We start from the raw sequence: 12,552 nt of genomic DNA, 5'->3' as shown, positions 1-12,552 counted from the left end.
ATGCAAAGGTACAGTATGAACAATTATATGTATTAGGACTGTCATTAAACCAGTTAGACTTACTCCCATGGAACAATAGTTTGATCATATTTTCATCAGGCCCAACAGGTACGTTAAGACCAAGGTTATTATAGTTAACTAAAGCTGAACCTAAAACTATTATAAGAACACCAAACTGTAATAACCTTGGTTACTGCTGGACATAATGACTATTCCTTCTCTCCATCTTCTTATGGACCAATTAGTGGAGGCAGAGTCAGAGAGATGACTCTAGTTAATAGAAAAAGAGTACAAGACCACAGGTTTTGTGAGTGAGCTCTCTTCCTCTCTACACCCCCATCATGGTGTCAAGGCCTTTGCAAGGTGCTGACCCTGATTATAACCCCTCCACTACCAGAGAAGAGCTCGTTGGAATGCTCTCAAAGTCATTTTGTGTGTCGTCTATAACAATCAGAGAAAAGCCCATCATTTTGTGTGTTGTCTATAACAACCAGAGAAAGGCCCGTCATTTTGTGTGTCGTCTATAACAATCAGAGAAAAGCCCATCATTTTGTGTGTAGTCTATAACAATCAGAGAAAAGCCCATCATTTTGTGTGTAGTCTATAACAATCAGAGAAAAGCCCGTCATTTTGTGTCGTCTATAACAACCAGAGAAAAGCCCATCATTTTGTGTGTCGTCTATAACAATCAGAGAAAAGCCCGTCATTTTGTGTGTAGTCTATAACAATCAGAGAAAAGCCCATCATTTTGTGTGTCGTCTATAACAACCAGAGAAAGGCCCGTCATCTTGTGTGTCGTCTATAACAATCAGAGAAAAGCCCGTCATTTTGTGTCGTCTATAACAACCAGAGAAAAGCCCATCATTTTGTGTGTCGTCTATAACAATCAGAGAAAAGCCCATCATTTTGTGTAGTCTATAACAATCAGAGAAAAGCCCATCATTTTGAGTGTCGTCTATAACAATCAGAGAAAAGCCCATCATTTTGTGTGTCGTCTATAACAATCAGAGAAAAGCCCATCATTTTGTGTGTCGTCTATAACAACCAGAGAAAGGCCCGTCATTTTGTGTGTCGTCTATAACAACCAGAGAAAAGCCCATCATTTTGTGTGTAGTCTATAACAATCAGAGAAAAGCCCATCATTTTGTGTGTAGTCTATAACAATCAGAGAAAAGCCCATCATTTTGTGTGTCGTCTATAACAACCAGAGAAAAGCCCATCATTTTTTGTCGTCTATAACAATCAGAGAAAAGCCCATCCTTTTGTATGTAGTCTATAACAATCAGAGAAAAGCCCGTCATTTTGTGTCGTCTATAACAACCAGAGAAAAGCCCATCATTTTGTGTGTCGTCTATAACAATCAGAGAAAAGCCCGTCATTTTGTGTGTAGTCTATAACAATCAGAGAAAAGCCCATCATTTTGTGTGTCGTCTATAACAACCAGAGAAAGGCCCGTCATTTTGTGTGTCGTCTATAACAATCAGAGAAAAGCCCGTCATTTTGTGTCGTCTATAACAACCAGAGAAAAGCCCATCATTTTGTGTGTCGTCTATAACAATCAGAGAAAAGCCCATCATTTTGTGTAGTCTATAACAATCAGAGAAAAGCCCATCATTTTGAGTGTCGTCTATAACAATCAGAGAAAAGCCCATCATTTTGTGTGTCGTCTATAACAATCAGAGAAAAGCCCATCATTTTGTGTGTCGTCTATAACAACCAGAGAAAGGCCCGTCATTTTGTGTGTAGTCTATAACAATCAGAGAAAAGCCCATCATTTTGTGTGTAGTCTATAACAATCAGAGAAAAGCCCATCATTTTGTGTGTTGTCTATAACAACCAGAGAAAAGCCCATCATTTTGTGTGTTGTCTATAACAACCAGAGAAAAGCCCATCATTTTGTGTGTCGTCTATAACAATCAGAGAAAAGCCCGACATTTTGTGTCGTCTATAACAACCAGAGAAAAGCCCATCATTTTGTGTGTCGTCTATAACAATCAGAGAAAAGCCCATCATTTTGTGTAGTCTATAACAATCAAGTCACATTCTGTAGATCCATGTGACTAAAGGCAGAAAACCTAGCTCATATTGCTCATCCTGCCTCCACAGATGCACCTTTGCCTCACCCTTCCAAAGTTATTAGGAGTGATGTGGATCCCAGGGATCTTCAAAGGTCAAACAGCCATGAAGAGATTAAGGAGAGTGGGATGAGAGAGGGTTGGATGGGAATGGGGTCTGAGAATGGTAAAGGTCTTTAGGCTACAGATGGATGGATGGATGGATGGATGACAAGGTTGAGGATAAATTGGGTTGAATAGTAATTTGATTCTATGTAGACCAATGTATTGATGCTTTGTGGATATTTTGAATTTGCTCCTGATGTTCAATGGAGTTCAGTCTAATTGGATCAAGTATTGTTGTCTCCGCTCTACTTTCTGACTCATTAGGATGGTTGTAAAATAGTTTGAAGAGTCTTGTCCTTGTTAACATTCTCTCTATTGTTGTTAATTTTCGCCGTGTTGCTACCTGCCGACAAGGAAGGGACTAAGCTCTAAGCCCATGGTAACAGGTGATAATTCACACTGGAAAGACATTTATTAATTTCCTGTAAGTGCAGGCAGGATTCAGGTGTGTTTGTACCAGAGAGAAGCTGACAACTTCAGCTGTGATGTTGTGACTAATCCTCATTGGTAACCTCTAATGTTAGCGACACACTAGCAATTTAGCTGGTGGTTCAGCATTATAGCAGCCTTGTTTCCATTGTTTCTTGTAAGTGCGACGGAGAGGGTGTGCCACAGTGAGGCTTGAGAACTGCTATGAATAAACCTCATCAGTCAGTTTTGACGGTAGTGTCACAGCGATGTAGCGGTTAGCGCCCTGGCCTTGTTCCCCCTGCTGCTGCTGTTCAGCCCACACTCAGTGTGTCGCTCCACAGGTCTGTTCTCAGGCTCTGTGAATCTCCTTAAGGGCATGGGCAAGTGAGTCATCCATAAAGCTGGCAAGATTGTAATCAGTAACTGCTCTATAGGAAGCTAACCACTTGAGCACAATTACAGGATTGTGTTTACTGCTAAAAGGTATAGCAAAATCTTGCAGATTTAAGAACTTCACAAGCATTATTTATCATCCCCACACATGAAGACATACAGTACACACACACACACACACACACACTTTACACATATTAATTGTATGCACAGGTACATGTAGCTACACATTATGCACACTCACACAAACACAACTCTGTCATGGACATGCTTGGAAATGACACCTTCACACAGTTAGCGACAACCCAATGAGTCCCACTGTAACACATGCAGGTTTTGGACTTCTAACCCCTTTTGAACATTGGCTGTTTGATCTACAGACTTTGAGCCCGAGTTTAGAGAATCTGAATGGTTTGAACTACAGACTTTGAGCCCGAGTTTGGAGAGTCTGAATGGTTTGATCTCCAGACTTTGAGCCCGAGTTTGGAGAGTCTGAATGGTTTGATCTACAGACTTTGAGCCCGAGTCTGGAGAGTCTGAATGGTTTGATCTCCAGACTTTGAGCCCAAGTCTGGAGAGTGAATGGTTTGATCTACAGACTTTGAGCCCGAGTCTGGAGAGTCTGAATGGTTTGATCTCCAGACTTTGAGCCCGAGTCTGGAGAGTCTGAATGGTTTGATCTCCAGACTTTGAGCCCAAGTCTGGAGAGTCTGAATGGTTTGATCTACAGACTTTGAGCCCGAGTCTGGAGAGTCTGAATGGTTTGATCTCCAGACTTTGAGCCCGAGTCTGGAGAGTCTGAATGGTTTGATCTCCAGACTTTGAGCCCGAGTCTGGAGAGTCTGAATGGTTTGATCTCCAGACTTTGAGCCCGAGTCTGGAGAGTCTGAAGGGTTTGATCTACAGACTTTGAAAAGCTATCTATGAAAACCTGAGACACTCACAAACACGCACATGTAACATGTTCAGGTAGTAGGTTCTTCTGCAGAAGGTAATAGGTTCTACATGGGATGGATAACTTATAGTTACCCACCTCCTGAGGTTACTCTTAAACTGATGGGGCCACCCAGAGGCCAGACATTGTAGTTTGTATTTTATCCTCTTTAACCCCTTATTGACCCCCAGAGGCCTCATAGACATAGCTGGTTTTCAATTAAAAATAAATTGAGGGATAACACAGTGAACAATAACTACAACTAAGGTTGCAAAGCTACCAGTAATTTATCAAAGTTACTGGAATCTTCAGTAATTTTGGTAATTAACAGGTAATCTATGGCAATCTATGGTCATTTTGATCATTTAAACTTCAATAAAAAAATAAAATAAAAAAAATAAAATGTGTCTTCATTTTTTAGATTTTCCATTACTTTCTAGTGGACGGTTCAAGAGAAAAAAATGCCTAATTAATGAAAAAGCCATCTAATCAACAATGGCATTATTTTCAATGGTGTGATAATTGACTCGCCCACCCGTGTGGTTATTGATTCGCTGACCGGAAAATAAGCAGGGCGGTTAAGGATTTATCAAGTTGCTTCTTGTGTGTAGTGGAAAAACAAGCATTTTCCCTAATTCATCAGTTTTTTTGGTTTAATGCACAGTTGTGTCCAACGTCAAGTAGAAATGTTCCCGACCAAGATAAACCCACTTCAATGTCTGAAAATGTATCTGAAATCTGATGAGAAGACATCCTGTCACATTGAGGTGAGAAACACAACCACAATCATCTGAATCTGTCATTCAAATCCATCCCATTAATCCAATTCACCTGATTTTTGAAGGTTAGAACCAAAAGCATAGTTGGGATCAAATCTTTGGTTCTATTCTCAAGATTTCGACGTGCATCTCACGCCAGAGAAAAATAGGATACATTGACTTGAACTCTGCTCACGCTGGCAAAATGTAACGTTTCGTGTTGCAGGTAAAAAAAATAAAATCTGTTAACTTGACACCCCGGTCCAGTGTAGCTCTAGGGTTAGAAGCAGCTTTGACCTAGAGCACACAGGAAAATGTGCCTCATGACTTAACGGGAGGTTTCACCAGTGTCAATGAAACTGACGACAAGAATGAGGCAAAAAGCCTTTAGATTGTTGCCCTGTGGCAGCTTCCCGTTACCTCGTTGAACTGGTGACCCCATCCAGCCCCCTGGGCTGATAACTACCTAGCTCTACCCACTCCTGCCAAGAGGGATAAACATTACAGATGCCACTTTGACAGTGATGCAGTGTTCTTTTTCTGACTCCCGTGTAGAAAGCATAGTCTCCGGTGTCTACAGATCCACTTGTTATCTATATTTAGAGCTGTATTCATATGCCACAGACTCCTGTGCGGTTCGTCTAAATGCCTGGGTGAAAATCCCTTGACTCTTGAGGAATGTGTCTAGGTTCAGAATATGTCTCTAATATTGACCAACGGATGGACATCTGTCTACATGATTTGTAGGGTAATACACAACAATCATATCAATCATGTTGATTGACTAGATAGAGTAAATGTTTGAATTTGACCTGAGTGTTCCTCTTCCTGTTGTTTGACAGGGATTTGTCTGTGATGGAGGGGGGCAGATGAAGGTGTCATTTGTCATGATAATGCGTTAACAGGACTTCTCACCTGACCTCACAGTGAGTCACAGAGCTCAAATGGCGACGGTATGAATAGGGATGTTATTTTATGGGCAACACTTTGTGAGTCAGGTGTTTAGAACATCCATGAGATGTAATAATAAAAATGTTCTGTTAAGATAACAAAAGCATTTGTCTCAGTCAAACTAGTACCTTTCACAATGCACATCTCGATCACTGGTAACCATTTCACATTCTTACGATGACCTCATATGGTTTTCCTCCCCAATACGATGACCTCATATAGTTTTCCTCCCCAATACGATGACCTACATGGTTTTCCTCCCCAATACGATGACCCCATATGGTTTTCCTTCCCAATACGATGACCCCATATGGTTTTCCTTCCCAATACGATGACCCCATATGGTTTTCCTTCCCAATACGATGACCTACATGGTTTTCCTCCCCAATACGATGACCCCATATGGTTTTCCTTCCCAATACGATGACCCCATATGGTTTTCCTTCCCAATACGATGACCCCATATGGTATTCCTCCCCAATACGATGACCCCATATGGTTTTCCTTCCCAATACGATGACCCCATATGGTTTTCCTTGTAACGCCCTGGCCATAGAGAGGGGTTTTTGTTCTCTATTTTGGTTAGGCCAGGGTGTTACATGGGTGGGCGTTCTATGTTTATTTTTCTATGTTGGTTTGTTTCTTAGGTTGGCCGTGTGTGGCTCCCAATCAGGAACAGCTGTAGTTCGTTGTTGCTGATTGGGAGTCATACATAGGCAGCCTGTTTTTCCTTTGGGGTTTGTGGGTGATTGTTTTCTGTTGAGAGTTTTTCCTGACAGGACTGTTTTGCTGTTGTCTTTAGTTTATTTTTGTAAAGTGTTCTCTTTTTCTATTAAATTTCTAAGATGAACACACATCCTCCGCTGCACCTTGGTCTCATTACGACAACAGCCGTTACATTCCTTCCCATTACGATGACCCCATATAGTTTTCCTTCCCAATACGATGACCCCATATGGTTTTCCTTCCCAATACGATGGCCCCATATGGTTTTCCTCCCCAATACGATGACCCCATATGGTTTTCCTTCCCAATACGATGACCCCATATAGTTTTCCTCCCCAATACGATGACCCCATATGGTTTTCCTCCCCAATACGATGACCCCATATGGTTTTCCCTCCCAATACGATGACCCCATATGGTTTTCCCTCCCAATATGATGACCCCATATGGTTTTCCTCCCCAATACGATGACCCCATATGGTTTTCCCTCCCAATATGATGACCTACATGGTTTTCCTCCCCAATACGATGACCCCATATGGTTTTCCCTCCAAATATGATGACCGCATATGGTTTTCCTTCCCAATACGATGACCCCATATGGTTTTCCTCCCCAATACGATGACCCCATATGGTTTTCCCTCCCAATATGATGACCCCATATTGTTTTCCTCCCCAATTCAGCCTTGTATCCTTCTACCTGTCTGCATTCCCTTTTCTAGCGAGCATTGCTGCTAATAACTAGGATTATCTTTGGTTCCCAGTCCATGATAACCAACCAGCCTGCAATCCTTACGATTAGCCCCTTTGTGGATCCCCAGCTTCCTGTATCGTGAATGCAACCATCTACAATAAATCCATGTAAATACACCATAATCTTCACTTAACTTACCTCAAATGGGTTCTTTTCAATCATGCTATAACTCCGGCCAAAGCGCAATAATAATAAGGATGGAACAGACCCTTTGTTCAGTCTAATTCCCCTTTTTCCACTAATCTATCCAAAGAGGAAAGGTAGTTATTACAATCATCACTCCCTAGAGCACCATAGAGAGGGGCCCACTATAATGGGGTCGGTACTGCTCTATGGGGGAGGGAGTTAATCCTAAAATTAATAATTTAGAATAGAATATATTGAACAGCTGAACGGAATGCCTGCGTCCCATTCAAATGAGCATTGACATTCAGTAATACCCTCTTAGTTGTTGTGTTATAATTGTATTTATTTTTTATCACTGCATGTCTCTTTATGGATGTATCAATGTTTATAAACAATTGAACAGATTGGTGATTATCAGTTGAAGAAGACAGACTATGAGCTGGAATGATTTATTATACCGGTACAGGATTCTACCCTATATCGATTAGGTTAGAAGACTTGCCTTTTGTGGGGATTAAATCACTAACGTAGCATTTGTTTCTTTATTAAACAAAATCATAAATACTGTGTACATTTTATTTTATTTTAGTCCATTACGCTTCATATAATTAGAGATATTCAATTTGTTTTACCTCTTTAATAGCTTAAAATGATAATGAACCCTTTTTTTGGAAAAGGGGACTAATTACCTTACAAAACAGGCCACTAAACCAATCATTCATATAATTAGCTTTTTTATGTTTAACAATGATGACTCATTTGTGACTAGCAAAGGTCCCCCAATTCAAGTTCAAGCAGGGTTTAAAGCTGAACCAAACAAACAATAACGCATTAACAGAGAAAAGGGACTGCAGTTGTATTCTTTCCTTTCACCCTTTCTTCTCAGCTTAGTCTCCTCATACGGTTGGTTTTATTCATATTTAATGCTAGGCCCTTGAAGGTTTGATCACAATGGTCTCACCCAGAGCATTTTGATGTTTTTCTGGTTTGAAATGTGGCAGCAAACAACCAGTCTCTGGAGATTTGAGATGTGTGTGTGTGTGTGTGTGTGTGTGTGTGGCGTGTGTGCGTGTGTGCGCGTGTGCGCGTGTGCGCGTGTGCGTGTGTGTGTGTGTGTGTGTGTGTGCGGGCATGTTTGTACTTATGGGCGTGCTTATATTTTTGATTTCTTAGTACATCTTAGCTTCACTTGTGAGTCTATGCATCCTCATTCAGATAACATTTTTAAAAACCATTTTTGAAAAATGATTTACACACAAGCATAAAGCTTCCCAGGATCACTAAATGAGCTACCTCCCTTCAGACAACGAGTCCTTCAGTCGAGACGTCAGCTCCCTCAGCAGCAAGTCAAGACAAACGAGCTTGCATTTGGGGGACAATTTGGGGGCCGTCACGGCTAGGTGGCACTTTTAAACGGGTGACACAATGGCCTCTTAACCCCCACCGAGGTGATGCCCTGCCCCAGGGGAAGCTCATTAGTGCTGGGGAAGGCAGAGGCGAGGAGGGGGCGGGAACCACACTCTGGGCACTGACAGATCCACCTTCACCATTCATTTGGGTTCTAATGAGGGTATTAGCAAGTGGGAGGAGCATGCTGTAATGACAGCGCTAATAAGCTTAGCTATTGGCCCTCTTTAGGCTATGAAGGGAAGGGAGGGGTCACATCTGAAAAGGCAGGTGAGGTGAGACATACTGTATGAATGTATCTGGAAAATAGACTGGCAAGGGATAATGGATGGATACTGAAATGACTGATAATGACAGAAAAAGGGTAAACAATATGAACCTTCTATGCTATACATTTAGAACCAAAAACCCATTTTACACATTGTATAAATAACCCCGGTCTGGGATGTGGACAACCCATAACAGGAAGGAACACTTAGAACACATCTACAACCTGCACACTGGAACACAAACACAAGTAAATAGACATGATCCAGAGCCACGGACCATAGAGGCAGAGCCTTATGCAGACAGACGTAACCCTGCTACTATTTTAGCTGAAGACGTATAGATAACACCCATGTCTTTATATCAAATAATAAGTTCCTTTAACTTTTCTGTCTTTACCAAACTGACAATGTCAATAGTATAAACTGAAAATAATATATATATATTAAAATGCAAATCAATTTATAACATTTTTGACATGTGTTTTTCTGGTTATTTTTGTTATTATTCTGTCTCTCACTGTTCAAATAAACCTACCATTAAAATTATAGACTGATCCTTTCTTTATCAGTGGGCAAATGTACAGAATCAGCAGGGGATCAAATACTTTTTTCCCTCACTGTATATATATATATATATAAAATATATCATCTGAAAATTACTGTACAATTTACTGGCTAAACTCTCATTTGCTGACTCGGTAGCATTAGTGTCATACAGTTGAACAGAGATAAAAGGTACAGAGTCCATCTTTACTTTAATCTTCACATGGTGAACAGCAGGTGACAACTGAAGGTGCTGTAGTGGTATTGATCGTCATATATCCAATAGCCACGGCAGAGTTGTATAGCGACCACATCTCACACCTGCAGTAAGAGCCAAACTCCATTAGAAGAGTTAACAGTACAGGTAGGCCAGCCTTCTTCAGCTGTTACTACATGTTGACCACTCTTGACCAAGACAGCACATATATGATGTGAGTCCATGTGCATAGACATTAAACTTGAAATGGTAGATGCCTCTCACTGGTGCATGTGAAGAAACCTGTTCCCAAGCAAAACACTACGTTACACTACTGTTTCCCAATCCTTGATGCACGTTTTTGTTTTGGCCGAGCACTAAAACATCCGATCCAACTTCTAATCAATTCTTTGACTTACGGTTACAAAGCCGTGTACTAGAATGGCAACTGGAAACGATGGGACTGATAATAAGGTGCATAGACTGTAGTTCTCTTTAGAAGGGTCTGCGGTGCACTATACCTGTGTTTGGGTTAGAAGCGTTGCCAATGTTTGTGAAAACGTTTTTGTAGACCAGAGTGGTGAAGGCGTTGTTATGTGGGTCCCAGAAGAACATGTTGCCAAAAGAGTGGTTGAGAATGCAACCTTACTGTCTGTGGGAAGAGTGTGCTAAAAAAAAAATGGTTCCCTGACATACGCAGACAAGCAGCAAAAATACTGCTTATTTAATAAATTTACCATCAGCTGTAACTAGTTATTATTGGGTGAATCTGACCTACTACAAAGCTTACAAATACATTACCTCAGTTACAATGACTTGCAAAATAATCCTATTTGTTTTTTAAAAGGCTAACTTAAGCAAAACCCTAACACATTAGCTATGTTTTCTGTTCAGGTCCTCTACTTCCTATGACTACTGACTTCTGGTTCCGTTCCACAAGCTCCACTGCTTGTGCTGAAATGACATACACAGAGCTATGTTCATTATACAAATCATTTTTACATTATTCATTAAACGTCAGAGATCAGAGCTCTCAATCTAACCTCCAAAGTGTTCAGTTTTGCCCGAGTCTCAATGCGACTCTCTGCTCCTCCATCATGATGTTCATCTCTCTCAGCATAGAATGGAGGGTCAGACAGGTTGGTTGATCGGGCCACTTTGAAGATTGCAGCTTTGGGTCCCCTGTTTCTCAGTCTGTATCTTATAGTATGTTTTCCCATTTGTCTCTGAAGCTGGGCCCCAGACAGCAGCACAGTAACGGCAGCAGCACCACAGAAAAATCAGAAGCACCAAAGTAAAGTCAGCAGCACCACAGTAACATCAGCAGCACCACAGTAACATCAGCAGCACCACAGTAACATCAGCAGCACCACAGTAACATCAGCAGCACCACAGTAACATCAGCAGCACCACAATAACATCAGCAGCACCACAGCAATGTCAGCAGCACCACAGTAACATCAGCAGCACCACAACAATGATAGCAGCACCACAGTAACGTCAGCAGCACCACAGTAACATCAGCAGCACCACAGTAACATCAGCAGCACCACAGTGACATCAGCAGCACCACAGCAACATCAGCAGCACCACAGCAACATCAGCAGCACCACAGTAACATCAGCAGCACCACAATAACATCAGCAGCACCACAGTAACATCAGCAGCACCACAGTAACATCAGCAGCACCACAGCAACATCAGCAGCACCACAGTAACATCAGCAGCACCACAGTAACATTAGCAGCACCACAGTAACATCAGCAGCACCACAGTAACATCAGCAGCACCACAGTAACATCAGCAGCACCACAGTAACATCAGCAGCACCACAGTAACATCAGCAGCACCACAGTAACATCAGCAGCACCACAGTAACATCAGCAGCACCACAGCAATGTCAGCAGCACCACAGTAACATCAGCAGCACCACAACAATGATAGCAGCACCACAGTAACGTCAGCAGCACCACAGTAACATCAGCAGCACCACAGTAACATCAGCAGCACCACAGTAACATCAGCAGCACCACAGTAACATCAGCAGCACCACAGCAATGATACCAGCACCACAGTAACATCAGCAGCACCACAGTAACATCAGCAGCACCACAGCAATGTCAGCAGCACCACAGCAACGTACAAGATTATCGCCTTTGAACTGACACCAAAACCCTATTGAATGATAAAATACATACAGTGCCTTCAGAAAGTATTCATAGTCATACCCATTCATTCTCACCCATCTACACACAATGCCCCATAATGACAAAGTGAAAACATGCTTCTAGACATTTTTGCACATTTATTGAAAATTAAATACAGAAATATGTAATTTACGTAAGTATTCACATCCCCTAGTCAATACATTTTAGAACCACCTTTAGCAGCTGCAAGTCTGTAAGAGATTTCCCTACCTGGAATGTGCAACATTTGCCCATTTATTTATTTTTGTTATTCTGATATCATTTAATTCAATAATAAAGACAGACATCAGTATCAAGCCTGTCTGTCAGTCTGGACATCATCACATCATCTTGCAAGTCTCTATGTGCTGGCTCTATACATGTTTATGTGAACACATACACAGTCACTGTTCTATTACCAATGGCAGTTAGGATAGGTGGTATCTGACAAACAAACATATACTGTGTTGAATGTTGAACAGGTCAGACTAAACCCACCTAATTCTGGTCTCTCCATGAAGGACCGTTGGTGAGCAGGCAAGAGGTTTGCCAGAGCCCCAATGATGAGCATGGCAGCGTAGATAAACTCCTGGCCCCTCATCAAGGATACTGGTTGGTTTCACGCTAACACATAGAACACTGATTATGTTCTCAATAGTGGTTATGGTAGCAGGGTAAAACCAACCTGATCATAACACTCACATTTCTACTTCACTTC

This window comes from Salmo salar, chromosome 15 (genome assembly GCF_965601325.2).
Source record: "Salmo salar chromosome 15, fSalSal1, whole genome shotgun sequence".
Classification (NCBI taxonomy): domain Eukaryota; kingdom Metazoa; phylum Chordata; class Actinopteri; order Salmoniformes; family Salmonidae; genus Salmo; species Salmo salar.
This window is presented reverse-complemented; position numbering follows the sequence as displayed.